The 25,259-nt window shown below is 47.7% G+C and overlaps 1 long non-coding RNA gene across 1 annotated transcript in view; it reads right to left on the bottom strand.

Moving 5' to 3' along the window:
- Window positions 1–19,127, bottom strand: part of LOC149861201 (uncharacterized) — a 29,384-nt gene extending 10,257 nt beyond the window's left edge. The window contains exons 1-2 of the long non-coding RNA XR_016443020.1: window positions 16,617–19,127; window positions 7,337–7,442 (exon numbers count right to left, since the gene is read on the bottom strand). This is a non-coding gene — a long non-coding RNA (uncharacterized LOC149861201). The remainder of the gene's footprint in view (window positions 1–7,336; window positions 7,443–16,616) is intronic.
- Window positions 19,128–25,259: the final 6,132 nt, after the last annotated feature.

Below are 25,259 nucleotides of genomic sequence, written 5' to 3'. Positions count from 1 at the left end.
AAAGGAGCAAATATCTCCTGGATAAAGCACTTCAGGAGTTTACTGTCCACCCAGAATCACTTTGTGCACCCCAGCTGGGCAACTGAGCAGCTGCTTAACAACCCTCAGCAATTTACATAACAATTTGGACAGGAAATAAAAAGGAAAGTGATGTTCAATTGAAGCCAGGGGGGGAATTTTTGTAAATAAAATGTCATTTGCAGAGCTGGAGCTCAGCCAGGGTATGAGGATTTATAAGAAATGCTACCATTTCTTTTTAAATGACTAGCTGAAGCCAGGAAGTTAGTTCTATAGCTTCATTACAAATATATATGTACAGTGCTGTCGACAAGCTGACCTGTAATGTGGTGGCATCTCAATCCATTATTGGCTTTTACAGAGAACTGCCATCTACTGAATAGCCAATCTGTCCACCTGTGGTTTTTGAGCGGTAACTATTTCCTGTAGTACCTAGGAGAGCCTTGGCAGCTTCCCATCCAAACACCACGCAGGACCAATCACGCTTAGATCAGGAAGTCTAATGAGATCACAGTGGGAGGTGACATTGCTCCAGGCCATCCCTAGTTTGTCCTCTGTTCTCAGGTTATTGCCACTGACTTTTCTGCTACTTCCCAAGCCTTGTACTGTGGGAAGTGTTAGTTACAATCCTACAGCTTGGCTTCCGTCACCCGTCTCCTTCTGCAATCGTATACCCCAAAGCGATGTGGATTTGAAACACCATGGAAGTGAAATAAAGCATTTTACACCCATTTTGTACCATATGAGTGTCAACGCAAGGTGCAGGGGAAAGCTGATAGACAGCCTACAGTACATGAGGATTACTCATCCTCTAGCCTCTGCAGGGTGAAATGCAGTTTCTGTTGAACAGACAACACATTTTCAAAATGCTCAGCATGTGACAACTCCATCATGCTTAAAGAAACGAGTTTGCTACCTGAATCCTACCAACTGGGCCAGAAAGGGGCAGGTTCTTTTAAACAGGTCAAACTACTTCAATGCAGTGGGTCCATTACTATCCCTTTTCCTTCCCCTCTCCCTCAATCTACACAGAATCATAAAAAATGAGGGCTGGGAGGGACCTCAGGAGGTCGCATCTAGTCCACAGCAGGGCCAGCCCCAACTACATCATCCTGCTAAGGCTTTGTTTAGCCAGGTCTTAAACACCTCCCAGGATGGAGACTCCACCACTTCTCTGGGGAACCTGTTCCAGTGCTTCACAACCCGCCTAGTGAGAAAGTTTTTCCTAATATCCAATTTAAACCTCCCTTGCTGCAACTGGAGCCCATTGCTCCTTGTTCTGTCATCTGCCCCCACTGAGAACAGCCCAGCTCCAGCCTCTTTGAAGCCAACCTGCAGGGAGTCAAAGGCCGCTATGCAGCTCCTTTCCTCCTCTTCTGGCTCCTCCACGGTTCTCAGGTTTACTGGGGAAGTGAAGAAGGTGATTCATCTGCTTCTCGCATATGAACAACCACATCCCCTATTTACCAAACTCTTGAGAGCATGCATTGAGGTTCACAGACATCTTGAACCTTACAGTCAAGGGTCTGCTAAGCTTGGTAAGTCTGAGGCTTGATGCAACCATTTTGCACATCTCTATCTGCATCTCTCAGCCATCTTAACTACCCCTTGCCCTTTGTCATTCTTTTGAGCCCCTGGAACTCAATATATCCCTTCTGATCTAGCCTCTCACCTCTCAGCTACTCAAAGATGTGATAAATATGCAAGTTGTATGTGCACATACGTGTGCATATCCCCCCATTTTTTTCACTGGAGCACCAAAGATCTGGTCAGATGCTATTAAGCAATGGTCCATTTTCAAATCAGATTAGCATCTGAAATGTGTTACCACCTTTGGGTGCTGTTCATGTACAAGGGGCATGTCTACACAAGACACTTACTTTGAATTAGCCTAATAACACTGCGCAGTAGCGTGTCACAGCAAAAACCACGCTAACAGCTCACTCCGCAGTGTTCTTAGGCTAATGGGCAGTAAGCATCGCTAAATAACCGTGTGCCAGTGCAGTAACTCTAGACTAGTCATTGTGCATTCAGTTAGTACTTCATTAAGGAAGTACTAAACTAAATGTGCAGTAGTTAGTGCGCATTACTGAACATGTAGACGCACCCACAGTGAACGAAGCTTGGATTAGCCAGTTCCAAATGAATCCACTTGATTTGTGGTCCCTCCTGTCAACAGACCACAAGATATATGGCATCTCTGGAAAGCCTTTTCATTTCACTATGCACACGTGCAAATCAGATTTCTACCTTGGAACTCCACTTTTGTAGTCCTTAATTAGGTTTCTTTAATATAATATTACTCCCACTATATTAAAACATTCATGTAGTTTGGTCCTGTTTATACGGCCAGCATGTGTTGTAATTATGGTATAGAGAAACCTGTTCCTTAATAATCCCTTATGGAATCGGGAACTACAATATTTTTATCAGGAAAAAAAAATAGTCCTTGAACACCCTGCTAGAGGCAAAGCCACGCTATGCCTATATATAACTGTAACCCATTGACAAGAGTATCTTCCAGATAGATCTTCATCTATGTCAGATCCACAGAGATTAAGATTTTATTTCAATCCTGGTTAAGGAGACTCGACCGAGCAGCTCGTGCTAAAACAGCTTGTGGCTTCAGCTGTGTGGAGGTCACTGGTTCAATCATGCAAGTGTCAGCTCAGGGGGTTGTTCTCACCCTGATGCAGGGGCTACTAGCATGGCTCCAACATTAGAGAAGACAGGGCCAAATGAGACTCCTAGTTTTGTGATACAGATACTTAACCATGAGACTACCACCTAATTTCACCCGGGCAATGGAACAGCCCAGAGAGGGGAATAGATGGTGACGGGAAAAAAATAGGCAATCACAGCCGCATAAGCATGCCAGCAGCATGGCAGTAGCTAGAAGTTGCTACTACTCCCATGAATCCCACTGCCCTCGGTGCCTGGCTGTACCATTAGGCTTCTGGTGCCAGGACTTCCAAGATACAAGCCTGTAATAAAAGCCAAATATTTTAGACCCTCTTGCCAAACTTCAATGTGCATTTATGCCAGTGTCCATGATTTGTAGATCCGCATGATATAATGGTCACCATGTGGATTATTTTCTTATTAAAGTGTTACAGAGCTAAGCTGTACAAGCAGCTCCCCTTGGCTTCAGCCAAAACTAAAATGAATAAATCAATGCAAGGTTGGGGGGGGTGGGTTCCCTCCTTCTCCTGTATCATTAGGATGAAACACTAATTAAATTAACACTTCACAAGTGCATAGAAGTCTCTGATCTTTGAAGTCATTGGATTCTCTAGCTTGCCTTGCTGTCAGCATCTCAAAGAGTTTTGCAACCCAGTGCAGTACAAAACGCGAGTGCGTGCCGTGTGGAATAGCAGGTGCTTATGTCCGGGAGGCAGAATCAGTAAGTAAAATCATAGAGAAGCTGGGCTGGAAGGGACCTCCAGAGGTCACATCTAATCCAACCCCCTGCCTGCGGTAGAATTATCTCTATCCAAACCACCCCATCCAAATCCATCGATTAACCTCTTAGCAAATTTACAACCATCCCTAACACAATCACAAGCTATCACACCCAACCTGCCACAGGTAAAGCAGAGGAGCCACCGCAGCCACCATCCTGCTGATGCAAAGGTTGGGAGTTTTCTGCAGACAATTGAGAGAGATGCATTTTTGAATGAGTGTTGCCAATTCTCCCGATGATCTTTGCCACTGTTCTGTCACAGGTAACGCCTCCTACCCCCCCCTAAATCACAGCACCTGAAATGATGGGATTATGAGAAGCTCTGCTTCCACTTTCAAAATAAGCCCTGAATATTGGGGAATGAGGCCTGGACTTGAGACCTTTGTGTTTCCTAAAGGCTTAAAACCCAGAAGGCAAAAACAACCCAAAATGAATATTCTTTTTTAAAAGGTTCCTCTGATTTTAAGTCAGACAGTCTCCTGATTCATTTTGGATCCTGAGTCATGCCACGTGGGTTTTTTTTAATACATATGAGCTTGGCTTTAGACCGTAGGCAGCACAAAGTGTGGGTGCTAGTTTTTGGTGGGGCAGTTTGATGACTGAATAATTGCAAGGCCTATTCAGGGATTAGCTATTGTTGCCCTGAAGTTTGCAGGTATTGCAGGGGTCCAGTTTTACATGATGCCAAGAGCCTACAACCTGGGGTAGGGCTGCATGAAGGTAAATGTACAAAGCAAGCACTGTTGGAGTTGGGCGGTGTATCAAGAAAAAAGCCTGAATTCAAAGTCCCAGGCCTTGCAGCCTCTCTCTACTGATCTGCCTACTCTTAGGGTTTCATTTGGTTCCCCTCACTTGTACCTAGACCCCCTTCTTGTAAAACCAGTATCAGTGGTGGAGGCTCTGGCTTACCATATACCTGCATTTCAGACAGACAACCAAGCAGTGAGACAAGTCAGGAGAAGTCTACAAAAAGGAGTATCCCGCCTTCCCAATAAAGCAGTGCATTGGTTTCCAGGCTTTGAAGATGAGAAGCCCAATGCGAAGTTCAGGCCTGTGGGATTACATCATCGATGTCAGTGAGTGATGGGAGGTACAAACTCGTCTCCCCCCCACAAAACTGGTGTGAAAGGGATGGCTAGATGAAAGCAGATTTTTATAACAGCATTAGTGAATCATAGAGAAGTTGGGCTGGAAGGGGCCTCCAGAGGTCATCTAGTTCAACCCCGTCCCTGGGGCAGGATCAGCCCATCCAAACCTGTTGTCTCCCCACTGGCATATCCAAGGAGCCCTTCAAATCCCAGTTCTCATCCTCTAAAAACAAAGACTGCTGGAAACCTTGCCAGTGCATTTATTAACGGGAGCAACCAAAGGTTGCTCGGTGCTTTCCAAACAATTCAGGATAGCGTAGAAAGAGATGTCACCCTTTCCTCATTCTTCCTGCTTATGGTGGGGACAGGAAATATAAATGCAGTTGTGGACTAGACTTAGTTAATTGTTTATTGAATACAGTGGATCATTCATTAACCAAGTCAAAGCCCAGGAAGCAAATGATGTTGACTCCATACAGGATGGGCAGACTGGTTTTGTGCAAGTGGGAAAGCCACCTGTTCGCAGTGCAAGAACTGCCATCTTTGCAGTTTACTACATTTCCACGATTTTATATACCTTGGATATTAACATTTCCAAAACCCTCATAAGTTCAGGATTGCTTACATATACTCTTTTAAAAAGACCTTTCTCACAGTACCTCCACAGCGCCAGTCTCTGTTGGACCTTGGAAATACAGAAGACAAAAGTGAGAAGGACAAAATAAATAAGGAAAAAAGGTGGAATTCAGGTAGAACAAAGGGGGAAAGTCTTTTCCACATATATTTCCCCTCAGTTTTGAGCGACAAGGTTTTCGGGTGCATTTGTAACAGTGTCAACACCGCTCCAGAGGCATCTCAGGACATCTGAAGAGGATGCAGTAGAAAGATGTGTTAAGGCTAGTGAGTGGATGAGAATGGGCTTGAAATAGCAGCTGATTGTGCAGTTTAATTAAAACAGGGAAAGGACAGATCAAAAATAGCCAGCGGAAACTAATATTGCTTCACTGGCAAATGAAAGTGTTACAACACAACTGTTGTGGTGCACATGCTCATCTGCATGCCGAACGGTCCACGTGACACAAGCCGAACAAGACTTTCCAATTCAGGTAACGCAAGCATTTTCACAATAAGCTTCCAGGCCTGACATCATGCTGTAACCATTTCCTTTGGCCACCAATGGTTTGCACAATGGATTAACCACATGTATTTCTTTGCTGGGTTAGGATGACAAGGAAAAAACAGACCCATCTTACTGTAAAATCTTTAACACTGCTGTTTTCTGTAACCCCTCCGCGAGCCAAAAATCAAAGCGAGAATGCAGTTGAAGGGATGTAGCCAAATAAATCATTAGGGGGAAAAAAAAAAAAGTCTCTTACTTTGGTGATCAATAGTGTTTGGAGTTATGAATTTTTAAAATCTTCAATGCTTCTGAGGGAGCGTGAACCTAGGAAAGCAGCTTCAGTATCATATGCTATGTAGCCCCGTTTTTCCTTTTTTCTACCTCACAATAAAGATCATGCAGCACATAGAAACTACAGTCACAGGCCTCAATAAAAGACTGGAGAAAGAAACAGCTGTCCCTTGTATTAGTGATTATATTTACCGTGAACATTGATTTTCACAGAATCAGAGAAAATGAGGGTTGGGAGGGACCTCAGGAGCAGGACCAGCCCCAACTGCATCATCTCAGCCAAAGGTTTGTCTAGCTGGGTCTTAAACACCTCCGAGGATGGAGATGCCACCACTGCTCTAGGTGTTTGTGCTCCGTGGGACAGGACAAAGAGATATCCCACGTGTGGTATTTCTACCTAACAGGCCTCCTATAAGTGACACAGAACGGGCAGGGACAAGACAGGTCACCAACGTCTGAGGGCAGAGGAAGATTTCTTTTCATTCACCCTCTGATGAACTTCATCCAGCAAAACCAAGGGGAGGCAGTAGACTGGTGGGAAATCTCTCCCTTTGGACACAGGTGACTGACTCCGATGGAAGTCCCAGGACAGAATTTGGCCTTTAGTCGTTTTTTTTTAGGATGAAAAAACCTTTCCAAACTTGGGTTGCCAACCCTCCCAGATTGGCCAGGAGTCTACCAGAACCGGCACTGATCTCCTGGGGACTACTGAAAGCAATCCTGGAGATTTTAGTAGAAAATGAAATTAATGACATTATATCACGTTGGGGGAAAAAAAATCTTCTGGAATAGCTTCAGTCAGAGTTGGCAACCCTATTCCAAACTCAGGGCTGGACCATAACAGCAGCACTTTGTACTTAATTTGTGCTTTTCACTTAAAGACCTCAAAGCATTTTAGGCAGGTGTGGAAGTATCATCAGGAGACACTGGACTCAGTGAAAGTGGCCTCGCAACTGAACTGCAATGCTGCTAGTAAAAGCAACCACGACTGAGTCCTCAGGGTGAATAGTCCATTGGTGAACACTTGATTGGAGAAATGCTTATGATCTGCTAGCCCGTAGGCTGCCTAAATGTAATGGCTTTTGTTGCTGGACCTGCCACAGAGCCAACACATGCTAATACTGCAACTGCACTGCCTTGGGGGATTTTGGTATGAACGAGAAAACACCATACCCTTTGGACACAACACCTGCTAGAAATGGCAAAGAGACCTGGTTGTTTTCAGGCCTTATCTTATATATATATATACACACACACACACACACACATACATACACACACATATACATACACAGACACACATACATATGCATATACATACACACAGTGCACTCCCTCCATGTTATTCTCACACACCTGTGTCATAGAGGAGTGTCGGCATCTTAGCCCATGGTCATGGTATATCAGCAGCACAATGAGGGGGGTTTTTCTTCTTCTTCTTTTTTTAATTTTTGGAAGCATCCTGCCAAGGAAAGAAATCAAATCTAATTGCGTGCAAGATTCTTGTAAGAGAGATTATACCTGAAATCACACCAGGGCACTTCACTTTGCAAAACGGATTTTTATTAAACAAGTGAGGAAGCAAGTCAAAAAGATCGTATGTAAAAATTAAGGAAATGAAAATGCTCAGACACAGCATGGAGACCACTTCGGCCTCCTGTAAATGAGACAGAGAAGGGAAACTTGTCTCTAGACAAGAAAAGGGAAATCAAGAAGGCAAGGCAAAAAAGAAAACAATACAGCTCAATTGCAATACCCAGGAGTTTACTCAAGCCAAACAGATACACTCAGAAAGACAGAGATCTAGTTCAAGTGGATACAATTATAAGGAACAAACGATGGCAGGTAACACATTTGATGGAAATCAAAGAGGCTCAGAGGGAGTCTGAAGAGCAACTAGCTAGGACCATAAAACAGAATTTCTTATAGGATAACAGAAGCAAGCTGTCAGCAGGAACAAGTGGGGTTTGGAGAGAGCTGAGAGAGAGATTAGGGGAAGCTGATGGAGGCAATGAAATCATTTTTCATGACAAAGGTAGGGAGAGGCCTACCCCAGACTAGTTTCTTTCAGTGAAGAACTAAATACTGGGGCTAGGGGCAGACATTACACATAAACCGGTTTACATGATCAGAAACTGGTTTAAACCTGTAACAGAACAGACGTTCAGTGCAGTATGAAACTATGAAACATAAACCAGTTCGACCTGGAAGGACGTGGGCAGTGGGGTTCCGCAGGGCTCGGTCCTCGGGCCCGCACTGTTCAACATCTTCATCAGTGACTTGGATGAGGGGGTAGAAAGCACCCTGTTCAAGTTTGCTGATGACACTAAGATGTGGGGGGATGTGGGTGCACTAGAAGGGTGCAATAGGCTACAAGCTGACCTTGACAGGTTGCAACGGTGGGCGGATGAGAATAGGATGGGGTTTAACACTGATAAGTGCAAGGTGTTGCACATGGGGAGGAAGAACCGGCACCACACTTACAGGTTGGGGAACTCCCCTCTTGCCAGCACGGAGACGGAAAAGGATCTTGGAGTCGTCATTGACTCCACGATGAACATGGGCCGGCAGTGTGTGGGGGCAGTCAAGAAGGCCAACCGTACCCTGTCATGCATCCACAGATGCATCTCGAGCAGGTCCAGGGAGGTGATCCTCCCCCTCTATGCGGCGCTGGTCAGGCCGCAGCTGGAGTACTGCGTCCAGTTCTGGGCGCCACACTTCAAGAGGGACGTGGACGATATGGAAAGAGTCCAGAGGAGGGCCACTCGTATGATCAGGGGTCAGCAAGGCAGGCCTTATGAGGAGAGGCTACAGGACCTGAACCTGTTTAGCCTCCACAAGAGAAGGTTAAGGGGCGACCTTGTGGCCTGCTACAAACTGGTCAGGGGGGATCAGCAGGTATTGGGGGAGTCCCTGTTCCCCCGTGCGCTGCCAGGAGTGACCAGGAATAACGGTCACAAACTGGCGGAGGGTAAGTTTAGATTAGATATTAGGAGGCGCTACTTCAGGGCGGCTAGGGCCTGGAACCAGCTTCCAGGGGAAGTGGTGCAGGCTCCTAGCCTGGGGATTTTTAAAAGGAAGTTAGATGAGCACCTTGCCGGGGTCATCTGACCCCGGTGCTCTTTCCTGCTAAGGCAGGGGGTCGGACTAGATGATCTACCTAGGTCCCTTCCGACTCTAGCTACTATGAAACTATGAAACTATGAAACGGCTGAAACCAGTTTGAGATAAGCCTGGTTGAATGTAGTATCAGACTTAACTGATTTGGGTCAAACCGGTTGTCCGTCCAAGACCTAAGAGTACTGTATTCCTACCCAAAGCACAGTTCACCCGTGGACCTCCCTGCCACAAGCCTGGAGTTCGGGGGTTGGACTACATGACCTCCCGAGGTCCCTTCCAAGCCCTAATTTTCTATGAAATTTTCTACAATAAGTGTCATTGAGACCAAGATACAGAAAAAGAGATTCAGTTTTGAAGTTTGGGCTCTGCACAGCAACCTACGAGCTATGGGCAAGATATTTATTAATTGCCCATTATGGGTGATTGGTAAGGTCCCTTCCAGCCCCTAATATCTATGAGACTCTGGAGATTTTAGTAACTTCTGTAGCTTCGGCACTAGCTTCTCTCAGAGACAGGGCACGAAACTAGATGGACAGTTGTTTGAACTTCTGGGGCTCGTCCACTGTTATTGCCACCGCCACCACAACCTAATTATGTTGTGTAGTTTACTCTCAAGTTTATGCACATTTATGCACAAGAATCGTGTTCCCTCCACGGTGCCGTTGCAGCCACCTCTGCAGCTGAAACAGCAGCCCAGAAACGCTGCAGGATGAGTCAGGACAAGAAGTGCAAAAGGATTTCTGTGCTCGCATGAAACTGCAGGAGGAATCTGAGGCCAGAACGTGGAAGTGGGCAGGGCACGGGGTTTGCACGCTGGCGCTTACAAAAGGTATTATGGGATGTTTAATGACCGCAAGCAGCTGGGGCCTTGGTTGTACATCTCAGCTAAACTCCAAATTTGTCAATTTGCTGCTTTCTTGCCAAAGAAAACAACCCCTGAAACACTTGTTTCCCAGGCTCGCTTGTCTCCAGCACACCCTGGTAGCCTTATCCGGCTCCTGACCGTCTTCTATCCTTTGCTCAGGTTTTGGAGGCAAACCGTTCTTGGGGGCAGCGTGCTTGTTTATACAATTACTGAATTCGGGTTAACATTCATTTTAGCGAGTCTTATCTCAAGGAGCAGCAATGGCAGCAGCTATCTGAGATTAGAGTCCGGGACAGTAACAGGCTGCTCACGGAGAAACCAGGGTGATGCTTTAGACTGCCTGACAATGTACATAGGGTGGAGGGAGGAAGGTTTGGGGGCCAGGGAGCCCTCTGCACTGTTATGTGGACTTGGTTCCCAGCACTGGTTGCTCAGCACAAGCGGCAATGATTTTCCAGACAGGAATAGCCGTGTCACACTAGAGAGCTGCTCCATTATGTCCAATATCCTGCGTTGTGCCATACCCAATTAGATCACTGGCTTGGCCAAGTCTAGAGTCCAGCCACCAGGCCAATAACCTCTCCTACCAGCTGGGGAAAATAATTTCTTCTTGACCCTTGCAGTGATCAGCTTATACCCCAAAGGAGGAAATTTGATTATCCTCCTCTTAATAGGCCTAACTGTAGGTGTCATAATTGACCATAAAATTACCCAGGCTTTTAAAAAATTGCATCTACAGTATATGATGTTGTAACATCCTCTAGCAGGGGAGGGGAAAAAAAGCTTATAGCAAGAATTAACCTGAAAAACATCAATTTATTATTCTTCACTTCCTACCCTCTGCCAGGATGTAGGCATACCCAAATGCATGATTAAGGATGCTAATAACGTTGCTTTGCATTTCTATTGTGACTTGCCTCACCAGAGCACAGGTGTTAAGTAATTAAAACACAACAGGTAGCAAAGAATGGATAGCATCATCTTACAGTGACAGAAAGAGGCAGGAAGGGCTGCGGCAACTTCCCAAGCTCTCACAGCTGGTCGGCGACTGAGCCGAGAAAAAGGTCAGAGCTCTTGTGTCACTGCCGTGTGCTGACATCACTAGATAGAGGCTAAACTGTCATCACTTCTTTGTGCTACCGGGACCCTGAGGGATGCCAGCCAGGACCAGGCTCTCCGGTGCTGGTGACTAACATATGGAAGGGGACCATTTTGGCTCTACGAAGCCATCAGGGGCCACCAGAGCAGTCAGCGTTAACCAGAGCTGGAACAACACATGCATCCGTCAACAAATCGCAGCAAGCATGCTCCGGTTCAAAGGAAAGAAAGCTACAGTGCATCCTGTAGCTTCCCAATGTAGTGGCACCGGTATGTGGCTTTATGGATGCACTTTATACAATGCAATGCGCACAGGAAAACAAAACCAAACAAACCCTAAAATTGTCACTGATGGTGATGAGCCTTCGGTGTATTTGAAGAGCTTGGAGAGCATTAAACAGGCCCTGTCGTTATAGTCTCCGAGCACCCAAGTTTCCTCCCAACACCGCTCTGAGATGGGATGTTGGTGCTAGGCTCATTTTAAAAACAAGAAAGAGAGTCTAGTCGTTTGCCCAAGATTACGCAGAGTCTGTGGTGGAAGAAGAACTTGAAGCCAATTCTCTGAAGTTTCCCACATGCTTACTCAACCCACCAGCTTGCCCAGCTGGTCCAGCTCCGACCCAACAAACAAGAAGAGGAGAAACAGAAGCAAAAAGAAGAAGACACTTGCTCAAGATCAACACCACAGCAGTGCTGCCCACCCCAAGTGGTCAAAAAATCAAGGATAAGGCTTGAAAAAAAATCACCAGCATCTGAGCTGATTTAAGGTATCCAGATTGTAGCCATGCCAGTCGGGAGGCAAAGGGTATCAGAACTCATGGTAGAGGTGATATATTTTTGTTAGACCAACTAAATCTTTGCAAAAAAGAAAAAAAAAAGGACTTGAAATTAAAGACTTTTTTGTGCAAAAATCGAGTTGGTCTAATAAAAGATATCACCTCTACCCCATGTCCTGAGCTGCTTTAATACATTTTAGGGGTCTTTTGATTTCCCTTCTGAGTGTTGAGCCTATAGGATGCATTCCCATCATATTTCCAAGCTTTTTGCTACCAACATGAAGGCAAGGAGATTCATTGTCTTTATAAATGGAAAGCGAGATGTTCTCTAGCTAACGTGACTCCAGGCAGAGGGGCCTTTTTTTATTTTATTTTTTTGGTTTTTAGAAATCAAATATTGCAACATTGCAAGACTTGAGACAAAACTTGGCAAGAATTAGCAATGCCGCAGAATTAGCAGCAGAAAGAAAATAACCCAGTTCCACTGATACATCAGGGGACCCGAAGTCTACTGGACTCCTCCAGACCTCCCTCCCAATCCTTCCCTGGTGCCCGTGTTGTACAAGCCTGGATGGCAAACTCAGAAGGAACAGCCTCTAAAAATCTCCTTCTGGTATCTCTTCCCTAATTCCCCAGCAATATAAATAATTTTGTAAGTGATATAAAACATTTCCAAAAAAACATACGTCGCAAGCAGGAAGCGCTCGCGAGCCGCTGCCCAAACAGACTCTTTCCCTCTCTCCCTCCCCCCATTTTGGAGAGCACTCAGGCAGCCTCATCACTTGAATAATTAGAAGGTGCCAGATGGCTGTAAATATGCTCACAATCCTTCTTATCCAGTTCCCTTCTCTCTGGAAGCCTTCTCGCTCTTCCCGGGAGCAAGCACCTGGCCTGTTCCCATTTGCTGACATCTTCCACTCTGCTCTTTTGATCTAAAATCACTTCCTCTGGGTTTTATTTTGAATCCAGATGTAAAGGGGAACTCTTCAAGACTGTGCTTTATGCCAGGTTAATATTAAACAGCCACCTATTAATTAATACTAGACAATTCCCTCCGTAGCTATTTCATACAAAGGCCTGGAAGCTCTTTTCAGAGAGCGAGAATCCTGTTCTCTTCATTGGAGTATTCCTGTTGTAGCTGTGATGGTCCAAGGCTGTGAGAGAAGCAAGATGTAATGTGACTTGATACCTTAAGGCAACAAACAGACATTGCATTTGTCCTGGGAGAAAGCACAGTGGCTCAGATGGTCATCTCAGGACAACCCCTAGCAAGGTTCATGGGATAAGAGGCACTAGCAATTTATCCTGGGAGGTTATCAAGTGCATCTGAACACTCATCCTTGTCTACACGTGCCATTAATGCACAGTAATGTTGTTGTGCATTAAAAAAGGAAAGGGTCTACACATGCCCCAGTCTGGGAGCAAATTTGCTCCCAGCTGGAGCAGGTGAGCACCAGGATGTTCCTATGATCTGCCCTGTTGCAGTAGCCAGGGGGAGCTCCACGCTGTCCCAGGTGCCAGCCTGGAGCTGGCAGGGGGCTTGGGGCTGGTGGACTGCTGCATCCAGCCACCTGAGGATCAAACCTACTCCCCAAGTGGCTGGGAGAGGTGTCCCCATGAGAATGCTGCCTGGCAGCCACATGGTGAACGAGACCCTCTCAATCCCCATGTAGCTGTCCCCACAAGGTGGGGATGCCTCTCCCCACCACCAGACCTGATCCCCACCTGGCTGGGATGCAGCAGTCCCAGCTGCAGCCTCCCAGTCATGTGGGGATAGGGATGTCCAAATTGCTCCCAGCCAGCATCTACACAGTAGCTAATGCGCAGTTAATCTACCTATATTTTCAGATAGAAGATAACCGTGCATTAGCCTATTTTACTGCTCAGTAGCCGAGGGCACGTGTGACAGGGCACTGTTTATGCCTGCCACTTTAAGATCAGAGCCAAACAGCCAGCAGGTGCTTGATTGAGGCAGCCACCTAAAAATGTGCCCTGCTGGGAGTGGGTGGCCTGGTGGGGCTCTCAGTGGCGCTGGAGCCCCCAGGAAATGCCAGGCTAGTTACCACCCCAGTGAAAGGCGTGTCGAGACACCTTAACCCCAGCTCCCACAACCGGGTGGGTTACCCACTAGTAGGGCCCAGAGGGCAGACCACAGGAGACAGAGTGGAGCTAGAGACTCAGAGACCTGACAGAGAGAGTACCCACAACTGGTCAATGCTGGGGCCAGGACCAGACCACTCAAAAGGGCCAGGGGCCCACCGCGAGGGACGCCCAGAGCTAAGAGGGCCTGGGGTTTCCGACTGGCCTTGGAGGTGATGCCAGGACCTGTATGGCCAAAGGTCCCGGGAGGACCACACCCAAAAGGGGAAAATAGTTTCAGGGAGCTAGATAGCCTGAATGAAGGTGGGGTAGGCCACTGGAATGAAGGGATCTTAGAGGGGTCCTGATCAGAGAAGTCTGGGGCCCAGCATGGGGCCGGTGATTGTAAGAACTGTGGATGCCATCTGCAAGGCATGGGCTGCGGTGTAGGGAAGGTACGGAGCCACAGATAGCACCCCCTGGCATCGGGGCAAGAAATGGGCAGCCTTCCGCCTAATTAAGATAATTAATTAATTAACAACAAGGCATGGCAGGTGAGAAGATGGGTGGTTGGTCCAGAACAGGTGGGCAGGCCAAAGGCAAATCGGCCCTGAGACGATAGCTACATAGCGATGCTTTACTGCGCAATAGATTAGTCTACTGTGCAGTAAAACGTCTTGTGTAGACACACCCACTGAACACTACTGAAGTCAACTGTGTGACTGTATTCTCCCCACTGCAGAGTTCATCGTAGTCTCAGGGGACTTACTGAGTCCCAGTCTCATTTTCAGAACCCGTTCATTGCCCTCTCAAGGCCATTTTTGCAACGTAACTATGGAGCCCACCTGCACTACAAACACACAAACTCTGATATGTCACACTCCTAAGAGGGAGGCTTGACTCTCCGCTGATGTTATCACAGCATCTTTGTGCTGGAAGTCACGCTGGGCATTTCACCAGAGCGGATTTCCACTAGACTTCTCTGAATCCATGAAAGCTTTCTCCCTGCCCCACAATTATAGCACATCGACTTTAAGCAAGAGAAATATTTCCATAAAGGAAAGAATGATAAGTGGCTAAGTGAATCAGAACGGGGAAACAGCAGTGAACACAGGGCACTTTTTCTATTCTTTTTTTGTTGTTGTTGAAAATGAAGCATTGCAGGGAAATCTCAAAACAGACATGATGACAGTTTTAAACAAATGAAGAGGAATAAAAAGAGGTCACGAGCTGGTTCAGATCATTCGCTTAGGCTGAGAAAAGAGCTACAGAGCATAATTTCCATGTCAGCTTCCGAAGTCAGTGGGTTAGCAGCAAATGAAGAGGCTCGAAGGATGACACATGCTATTTTTCACATATTAGGAATACATTCATTTGAACTGCTGCCTGTATTTTTGTTGTAACAAGACATAATTAGCTCTGTCCTACCCAGGCACCTAATCCCTGACCCTTGATCTCAGACTTCTTCGGTTCTTCATCTGATTCTTAGTTAAGAGAGTTAATATGGTCTATTTAAGGACTTTCTTGCTCTGCACTTGAGACTGATCTCTATGAGCATGCGCCTCTGGGATCTGCTCCTCCGTCTGCTCTTGACTTGCTGCGTAATGCTCTGTAAGGGCCTGGGATTCCCCATAGATGAAAGGCAGCTCGCTTTGCTTGTTTACTCAGAAAAGTTGAAAACTTTAAACAACGCTTCAAAAGCACTTTGAGAAACTCCTCCAAATGGATCTAGAGAAAGTCTAAGTCCCCCTGCGCTGAATTCCCTTCCACATTTGTGCTTATTGTAGGATGCTGGTAGCAAATGGATTGGATTGTCTAGTAGGCCCTTTTTCTCTCTCCGTCGTTTTTTATGTTGTGTCCATCACCTTGGCATTTACAGGCTCTAACTCCTGAGCCCATAACCATCAACGTGAAATTCAACTCTGTATAGAAAGCCAACACACCACTGAGCTCCTCACCTAGCATCTGTTCTGTAGTAGAACACAATAGTGACATGAGAACCTATAGATATAGATATAGATAAAATATCCTATATATTATAAACATATATATACACACATATATAATATCCGATATATTATAAACACACACACACATACACACACAAACACACACCCCATTGTATAAAACCCATTAAATATATATAAAGGAACCTATACAGTGTAGAGCCATGGACCCAGCTTTTTTGGCAGGCGTGCCACATATTAACCTCATACCCACCACCCTGAGTGCTACTCTGATCCCATTCCCCTGCCCTATCTTCTGCTCTGCTTTCTGTTCCCAGCCCAGTGCTTTCTGCCTGATTTGCTGTTCTGCTTTCTGCTCCCTGCCACTGTGCTGTCTGTCCTGTTCCCCACCCCCCACTTGATCTGCTGTGTGCCACAGGTTGGCCACCCCTGGTGTCAAGTATAGATTAGGGACTTAAGTTAGAAATATGGTCAAGAAAATCAGATTTATCAGTGAAAAGCACAAAGGCTCAGATATGATAACTGCTGGACTTGATGATCTCGTGAGGTCCCTTCCAGCTCCTAACTTTTATGAATCTATGAACTGTTGGCATGGACCGGTTGCTCTGAAGAAAAGTAACCCTGCAGGTATTCAAGTGAAGGAAGAAACATGGAAGGCAGGAATAGTGAGAGAGACCTAACAGCAATAGTTGATAGCAAATCAGGTAATAGTTTGCAATTCAAGAGGGTACCTGCTCAGATAAGATGCTCTGGCCTTCAGCTCTGTGCAAGTCAGATGGGGGTCCTGCAGCTCCAGGAGGTGTACATACACTGACTGAGCTCTGTTTCTGCCCTGAAGAGCTTACTATCCCTAGAGACAAGAGAGATAACAGGTGAATTATTTTACAGGAAGCACTTGAGATTGAACAAAGTGCTCAAGGTCACATAGGGAAGCTGCAACAGAGCCAGGACCTGAGATCTAAGCCAGCGTCTCCCATACAATGTTATTTATTCTTTCTGATTCCCAACTGTCTTTGCCTAAAGCAGTATTTGGTCCAACTTGGACTTCCTTTCCTGGGTCTTCTGGCCAGATTAGCAATAGGAACTCCGGTGACCTGACTTATACGTAAAAGGGTCCCTTAGAGGGAAGCCATCTGTGTCTCTTCTCCCTTTGATTGGAGCTAAATTTAGAGCTGCTTTGACATTCAAATCACCTAAGGACTGTGGAAGAGGTGGACACAAATTTCCTTGGGAAGGGGAGGTGGTGGTTTAGCATGACGGTGATTTTTAGACACCCAATTTTTCAAGCTTATATGCATACACCATCCCAGTCAGAAGCAAGTAGTTGCCCAGTCCAAAGAAATTGTGCATTTATTCCCCACGTTTGCTCACATCCCTCTTTGTCTCCATAGATCCAACATATCATTAGGGAAATTGGTTTATCTGTTGCCTTGCGCAAGTCTGCTAAGTACATTTCCTTCCTGCCATTTGCTCCCTCCCCTGTTTGCTGGGAAACAAGAAGCAGAAATACAAATAAATCTGATTCCATGTTCTCCCGATAACAGTTGTCTGTACCAGCAAGTCCATCACCCCTCCTCTGTCTGCAACCACGAGTCCATTTTGGCTAAGATTCTGTCTCTAAGCATCAGGTCTTAGTCCTCTTATCCATCCAGGAGTGGATTGCAGCCACTTCTGGGGTGGTGTACAGCAGCCGCTAGACAGCACGGTTATAGGACAGGAACTAAAGGAAAACCACGCAAACAATTGAAACTGCATGGGGTAGAGTTTAAGCGACCATGCAATTGGTCAGGGTTGAGCAGTCCTGCCGGGAGAAAATATCACTCGCACACAACTGAGAATCCTGCCGGCCTTTGCAGGTACCACAGAAGTGATTGCCATGTCAGAAAAAAGCATGACTTACCCACCAATTGTGCTTGGAAAAGTGGCTGTAAAATAACAGGCTACAGACATGCCCCCTACCCACGCTTTCTCTCCCCTCTATAGCCCTGACAGGTCCTACCTTTTCCCCTCTCAAGACAACCGCGAGCATTCCTTGAAAAATCCTCTTCAACCTCCGGGGGTGCATCTACACATGCACTTTAATGCACATTAGCCTATTTTAATGCACATTAAGGCATCACAAAAAAACCATGAGCTTTTGCTACTGCACACTAAAATAGGCAAATGAACCCTTTTCTAGTACCTCACAATGGAGGTACTAAATTTAATGCACATTAGTAAAAGCACGTTGATGAATGTGTAGACACATCCAGGAACTGTTAGAGCCTCTCAGTGTCCCTCAGCTTTATTCCCATGCCAAGGGCCTTTGGGACTCCAGGTCTCCTTTTAGTATTATCTGCAAGCCAGATCTGCACTACCAAGACCGTAAATGCTGCAGTCTGTAAGTGGGAGAGAAACAGTGGGAGAAACCCTGGTCAGACTCAGATCACTCTCCCTCTCAGCATCTGTTCCCTGCCCCTGTGACACAGGAGACCGGGCAAGATGGACTCAGGCTCGGACCCAGTCAATGGCAGTTTTTATGGTCTAACTCCACTTTGAGGGGACGGCTGTAACAATACCAGCAAACCCCTGGACATTGCTCTCTTGGTAGAAGATGGTTTGATGCTCATAGGAAAGTAGGGCTGGAAGGGACCTCACAAGGTCACATCTAGTCCGGGCCCCAGCTCAAGACAGGATGAGCCCCGACTCAACCATCCCAGCTCAGCATCTGTCCAACCTGCTCTTGAAAACTTCCAAGGATAGAGATATGCCACAGTTTTTCCAGGCAGCCTGTTCCAATGTTTGACCGCCCTAAGAGTCAGAAAGGTCCTCCTCATCCCCGACCTCAAGTTCCTTTGCTGCAGCTTGAGGCCGTTGCTCCTAGTCCTGTCCCTTATGGACCCAAGTTAAAGCCCATCTCCACTGCCTCTGTAGTCGCCCTTCAAATCCCCTCTCAGCCTTCTCTTCTCCAGACTCAGTAACCCTAGTTCCTCATCCCAGGCTGTGGTCACTTTTCCAGCGTAGCTACAGCAGTATAGCGCAGCCTTCAGCCTTGGGAAGAGCCCCCCCATTCCAGCCTGGCAAGATCCCAGCCACTGTCATCTAGACTCCTTTGAAGCAGCGCATCAGAGATGGACTTATCTGTGTCAGTCTTTTCTGTATTCTCCTCAGGTCTTTAACAGCCGCTTTACTGCCTCCCTGGATTTTGCTCTAGGCATCCAAGCAACCGGTAATATCAGCCTGGCCAGAGATGGAGTTACACATCATCTGCATAAGAGATAATCCAGTCACTTCTGTTATGGGCAAGGGCTGCAGGCAGGAGAAAGTGCAGAGACCTTGTTAGAGATGAGATGAGCATTGCCACCTCTCAGGGTTTTACAGGGTTTTATTGGTTTTACTGGGTGGTTTTGTTAAAGCCCTTGGCTGCTGGAGGGATGTGAAGGAGAAGAGGTTTCAGATCCTCCTGATTGCAGAGAAAAGCTGGGAGAGGGACATCACCAGTCCCTAAAAGGATCAGGAAGCAGAAAGGGGCACAGTGACAAGGACCCCCGTGATGTTCAGTGCGGTCTCATGAGTTTTTTTCCCCAGCGTGGGCTGGAAGCACTGAGATTATAGATAGCAACAAGTGGGCCGGAAGGGAGAGAGCAAGGATGATTGGCGCAGAGGAAGTGAAACGCTGCTTCAGAGAAATGACACAATTTCACACAGCCCAGCCGTAGCTCCCAGGTGCTGGCTCCAAACATTCAGCTGCATTTGTTCCTCCCCTTCCCTCTCCCTCTCAATGGCTTGGAAGCGATTGAGACTCTTTTCTTTTTACTTCCTCTTGATACTAGTAAGGCCAGAGCATAGGCAGCCCAGGCCAATGGTTAAGACTTCAGTGCTAACAGCTAAGAAGGGTACCAACCGCAGATGAAGCATCTGCATTCGAGAGAGAGGCAGAAACCAGGCCTGGCACGCTGAAACCAAAAAGCAGCTGTTTGACCTTAAATACAGCCCACAGCCAATCAGGCAGGCTGGTTAACAGGCTCCAGCTGCAGCTAACCAGCTCGTCAAAGTGTTTAGTGCTGCACCGATTAACCTCCGCCGCGGAGAGACTGACCTTTACAGTGACGGAGTCAGGCATTGCGAGGAAGAGGCCCAACTCAAAGGACCTGAGTGATGGCTCCATACAGAGGAGAGGCCCAGGCACCTCGGTTTGTTTCCCAGCTCTGCCACTTACTTCCTGTGTGACCTTGGGCAAGTCACTTAATCTGCCTGGATCTCACTTCTCCACCTGCACAAGGGAGGGACACTGTTGGTTTGCAGGGCTGTGAGGCCAACAAATACATGGAAGGATTGTTAGTGCATGGACCTGGGATAATATATACAAACCAGATCAGGATCAGGAGATTAATGATGAAAGATGTCCTGATTGTAAACCCGTCTCCTCTTTTGATAGCCAGCCGCAGTCCTCGGACGGGTGCTGGGAAGCTTTAGACTATAAACTGCAGCATCTAGGGCCTGCTAATGAACTCCGAGCTACCTAGCGGGGTCGAGCTGAACCATCTGCTCAGGAACTGGATTTTCTGGCAGGGATATGGCAAAACGCCATCTTTCCCCAGAGCACCTCTCAGCTGGGAGATCAGCTCCCCCTCACTTGATTGCCTGAGCATCCTGGAGTCGAGATGTCTGGTCCGAGCGCTGTGGGGGGGACTGGTGGGTGGATCTGTGGCATGATGCAGTTTAATCCCAGGTCTGGCGCGAACAAGAGGACAAAGCAGCCACCAGAGTGATCCAGCCCCCGGCTTCGCGGGCTTCCAACTGTATTGTTATCCTCAGCCATGCTTTTCAAGTCCTGAAGCTCCCTAGCATTTGGCCACCTCCCCATCTCATCTTTCTTCAGAGGAGCTGGAATCCCTTAAGCAGTCAAGCTTGATGGCAGCACGGGGAGTGAACGAGGGAGATCGCCGCACTCCCTGTTAAATGCTTCCACCTCTGTGGCGGGACACGGCAGCCCTTTAACAGCAAAGAGCAAGGCTCATGCAACCTTCGGTGGTCACAACAGCCAGCATCTCGGCTTCACTGGTCATCTCCGGTAGCGCAGGCCCTGCCATCACCAAGGCAGGGCATTGGATCAGTTTTCACCAACTGAATCATCAAAGTTTTGCTTCAGCGGCCTGGGTTTCCCTTGGAGAGGTCTTGTGCCTAAGGAGTTTCCTGGCTGACCCTGTTACGCATGTGACCGTTCCCACATCACTGCCCCTCCTGCCTCATGGCTGGCGGCCGCCCTCAGTCCGAGCTTTCCCATTTTCTCCTTTAAACAGTTGCGACAAACATTTGCCACCCATCTGCTAAAGCCCAGGCCTTGAAAGTACAGCTTCCACCCTCCCCGCCCAGCAGCCCCAGCCAACGCCAGCACTTGCAGGCTGTCCAGCATCGTGCTGTCCCATTGCTAATTCTTCCAGCTCCGAATAATCGCCCTCTGTCAGCCTGTGACGCTTGTACAAACCTTTTATTCTGACCACAGCACTATGGCACGTCTCCCCTTTATCAGCCTGGAGGGGAGGCTTTCCAGAAATACATGGCTCTTTTGGGAAGAAGCAACAGTCATTGATATGCATAACTCTCAGGCCCCTGGGGTCATGAGGGTCAGGGCACCAGCATTTAGTGCTCTGACTTGTTCAACCCCTCTCAGACACTGGGGGAATTCAGAAAGGGAGGAACCGTTTCCTTTGGCTTCCTTGCAGTCTGGAGATTTGGAACAAGAGGGAAAAAAACCCAGAATTGTTTGGCCTTCGCGTCGTCACAATAAATCCAGTAGAAGGCACCTATTTATTTATCTCTGAAAATACGTTTCAGAGGTATGGTAAATCGCTGGCAGAATTCACCACTGAACTTTTATCAAGTCAAAGGAAACTCACCTGAAAGCATAGCAGAGGATTGTCTGGTGTCAGCTCTTGGTAGGAATATTGCCAAAAGGAAGAACAATACACCACCACGATCCCCACCTTGTCCACCCCATGTTATTTCACAGCACCATCTCCCTCCCGGCTATAAAGCAAAGAAAAATGGTCACGGTGTCCTGAGACGTCCTAGTGCTTCCTCTGAACAGCACGTCCGGTCACCCAGGTCCTTCCACCCCTTTAAGTGTTCTTTAAATTAATCTCACTGTATCCTATCCCTGGGGAGGTGGGTAACAGCTCGTTTTACAGACGGGGAAACTGAGGCACTGGAGATCACATCTGTCATCCATTGTTACAGGGGGATTCAGGGCCCCTGGATCCAAGTTTCATGCTCAGGAAGCTGCTCTGGAGCCTTTCCATAAGCTAACTCTGCCAAGACTGAAGGCAGGACTTGCTACTACCACAGAGCCTGGAGGCCAAGGGTTTTCATAAGTTTCAAAGAGGGATTGAGCACTTGTCTGGATCTCAGCAATACTCATTTACCATCACACATTATCACCCCTTGGCGAGGGACAGGAATCCTCCCACATCGGCGTTCAAGCCAGAGCCAACTATAAAGACCCAAGGGCAAGGCCTGATTTGGGAGGCAATTTATTCTTCTGCTTCCCTTGGTAGCAGCTAGTCTCATCCCTGGTGAAGGCTGGATGCTGAGTCAGGTGGGTTCAATCCAGGCTGACAGGTCCCGGGTCCCTATTAATTAACTTTGCCCATGGTCTCAGAGCAGCTGGCTGAGAGCGCCTGCGGCTCTACATTAATTTTGCCCACAGGTGGTAGGTTGGAAATCAGTCTGATGTCTGTGGCCTGTGTAAAATGTCTCATGCTCAGTCCAGTTCTGGTTCTGCATCCTCAAAGCCACTGCTACCAGCTGGCAGCATGGCAGAGAGTGAATAGACATGCCTAGGGTGGGCCCTTCCACAGCGATGCTGATAGAGGAGGGTGTGCAGGCAGCTTGCTCAGAGAGAGAAGATAAAGACTTCAGGATGCTCTAGAGAGGAGGGGAGGGTAGTTGCCTTGGACTTGGGAGATGGCAGACCAGTTCCTTCTCTCACCATGATCACCCTGTGTGGTGTTGGCCGGTCACGGAGACCTTGCTCCTCCCCTTGCACTGTGGATTATAGCTTCTCCCTGTCTCCCATGATAACCAGTTCATTCCAATGCTCACCTGTGCCATGATGGGGCCCAGCATCCACCTCCACAAAGCCTTCCCTGCCCATCAACTTCATCCCACAGATCTGGATGTGAGCCTGCCATCACAGCACATGGCAGTCCTTCCGGCTTTTGTGTCATTTCCTTCTTAGACACGTCCGCACCCTGCAACAGCCCTAGGTAATAGCTGGTCTGCACGGATGCATGTTGTTACAGACGGCTGTGGGTCCCGGCTGTCATCTGCCGCATTATGGTCAGTCTGTGCTGTTTCTTTGCTCTGACAGATGCTATCCAAAAATAAATAGGCCTGCACAGTTGCTTCTCATAGACAGAGAAATTAACCTGCCTGTGTTTCACCATAAAAATATTAGTAAAAACCTGGAGCCTAACCAAATTACTGCCGGTTTCAATTACCTGCAGTGTAATGAAAAAGCCCAAGCTTGGTGCTCAAACTGAGCCCAGAAATGGAAGATGGCTACAGAGCATGATGCTGTTTCCTCCACCGCAGCCCTGACTCAGGAAAGGACTTTGGCTCAGAATGAAAATTAAGTATGTTCTGGCCTGAATAGAGAAGTAATTTATGAATTTAGACCTGTATGTAGAAGCCCCTGGCCGTTTGTAGATGACACTTTTTAGTGGTGTAACAGGTCTCCCTCCCCAGCACCATCTTCCTGCTCATCCACACCTTACGTGGGGCACCTTTGGAGCCCTCTTGGAATTCTTCTGACCCGCCCTAATTTCGCCTGCCACGTCTTGATGGAAATTATTATGCAAGCAGGAGACTACCTATTCTACTGGGTATGTTCAGGTCTCTCTTAGGATGGCCTGACCCCTTTTTTCTCTAGCTAGGCCTCCCCATCCAAACCCACCACACAGGGTTTGACTCCGAGGCTCTAGCTTCTCTTTCTAGTGCCTGTAGGCTCGTGGCCCCCTTTTCTGCTCCCTTCTGGAGTATGGCCCTCCCTGGCCCAGAGGCACAGGTGCCAGCCCCACAGCAAGGAGACTGCAAGTTCAAAGCCAGGGTATGACCCTGCCAGTCCAAACAAAAACACGAAAAAACAACATATATATATATATATATACACCCAAACCCCAGGTGCACCTGGCCTTTTTAAGATCATCCCAAACTGCCCCCTTACTGGCACTCAGGCTCTCCATAGCCCTGTCTCACTCTGCACCAGGGTCTGTGCCCTCAAAAGCTTTGCCCTCCCTGGTGCCGGGGTTCCCACTCCAAAGCGAGTCCCCAAAAATGAGGCCTCCTCCATCCCCTTATAGCCTCACCCGAACCTCCAGTTAAACAGCAAACAAAACACAAGCCCCTGGGCTATACATAAATTCATGCCTCTCGGCTAAAACATCATTCAAGCCACCCCAAGAGTGCTCCATCTCTCACCAGTATCAGGAGCTGCTTGTGCAGTCAGGTCTCTCCCCTTTGCTCACACAGGTAGATCTCCTTCCCCTTGGCTACTAGCAGGGAATTGCCCACCTGGCCTCAGCCCTGGGGTTGAAATGCGAGCCAGGCCCTGCCCCTTCCGGTCAGCTGACCGCTGGCAGGTGTGGGTCACTAGCTCCCTCTGGCTGCCCTAGCAACCTGCACCTGGGTAGTTATCCCTGCTCTACAAGTAGCAGGCACCTTAGTGTCCTACTACAAGCGGGTATAAAGCGGTTTAAATGCCTTTTGCACCACTTCAGTGTCATTGCTGTTTGCACATTCGGCATCGTATTGCGCATTAATTCCAGCTGCTGGAGCACATTCGCCGGCATAATGCATCTTAAATGACTTTGGGGCGCAGCAAATGACTTTGGGGTACTGCAAAGTAAAACACCTCCAAGGAGTTTTAGTTTCCTACTAGAGCTGTGCGAAATTTCACTGGGTGCTTCATTTCGAAGCTGTTTCGGCATGTTTCAAGCTTGAAACAGCAAAATCAAAATGAAACAAAAGGCTCTGAAACTGCTTCGAAACAAAATGAGGGGACTTGAAAAGTTTCGAGTTTCGAAGCCAGGCTTACTTGGCTTCACTGCCAGTCCCAGGCAGCAGCAGCAGCCTCCTCTCATCCAGTGCACAGATCCAGGGCCTCCAGATCTGTGTGTCAGATGAGAGGGGGCTGCTGCCACCTGGGACCAGTGACAGCAGCAATCTTCCTCGGTGCTGGGTGCAGTCAGTGCCCAGCACTGGTCCCAGGCAGCAGCAGCAGTCTCCTCTCATCTAGTGCACAGAACCGGGGACCCGCACCCCCAGGGGAAGTCCAGCACAGCCCTGAAGCCCTCCCGGGGGTGCAGACCCCCAGATCTGTGCGTCGGATGAGA

Source organism: Crocodylus siamensis, chromosome 6 (genome assembly GCF_052110815.1).
Source record: "Crocodylus siamensis isolate JL-2025a chromosome 6, ASM5211081v1, whole genome shotgun sequence".
NCBI lineage: Eukaryota > Metazoa > Chordata > Crocodylia > Crocodylidae > Crocodylus > Crocodylus siamensis.
This window is presented reverse-complemented; position numbering and strand designations above follow the sequence as displayed.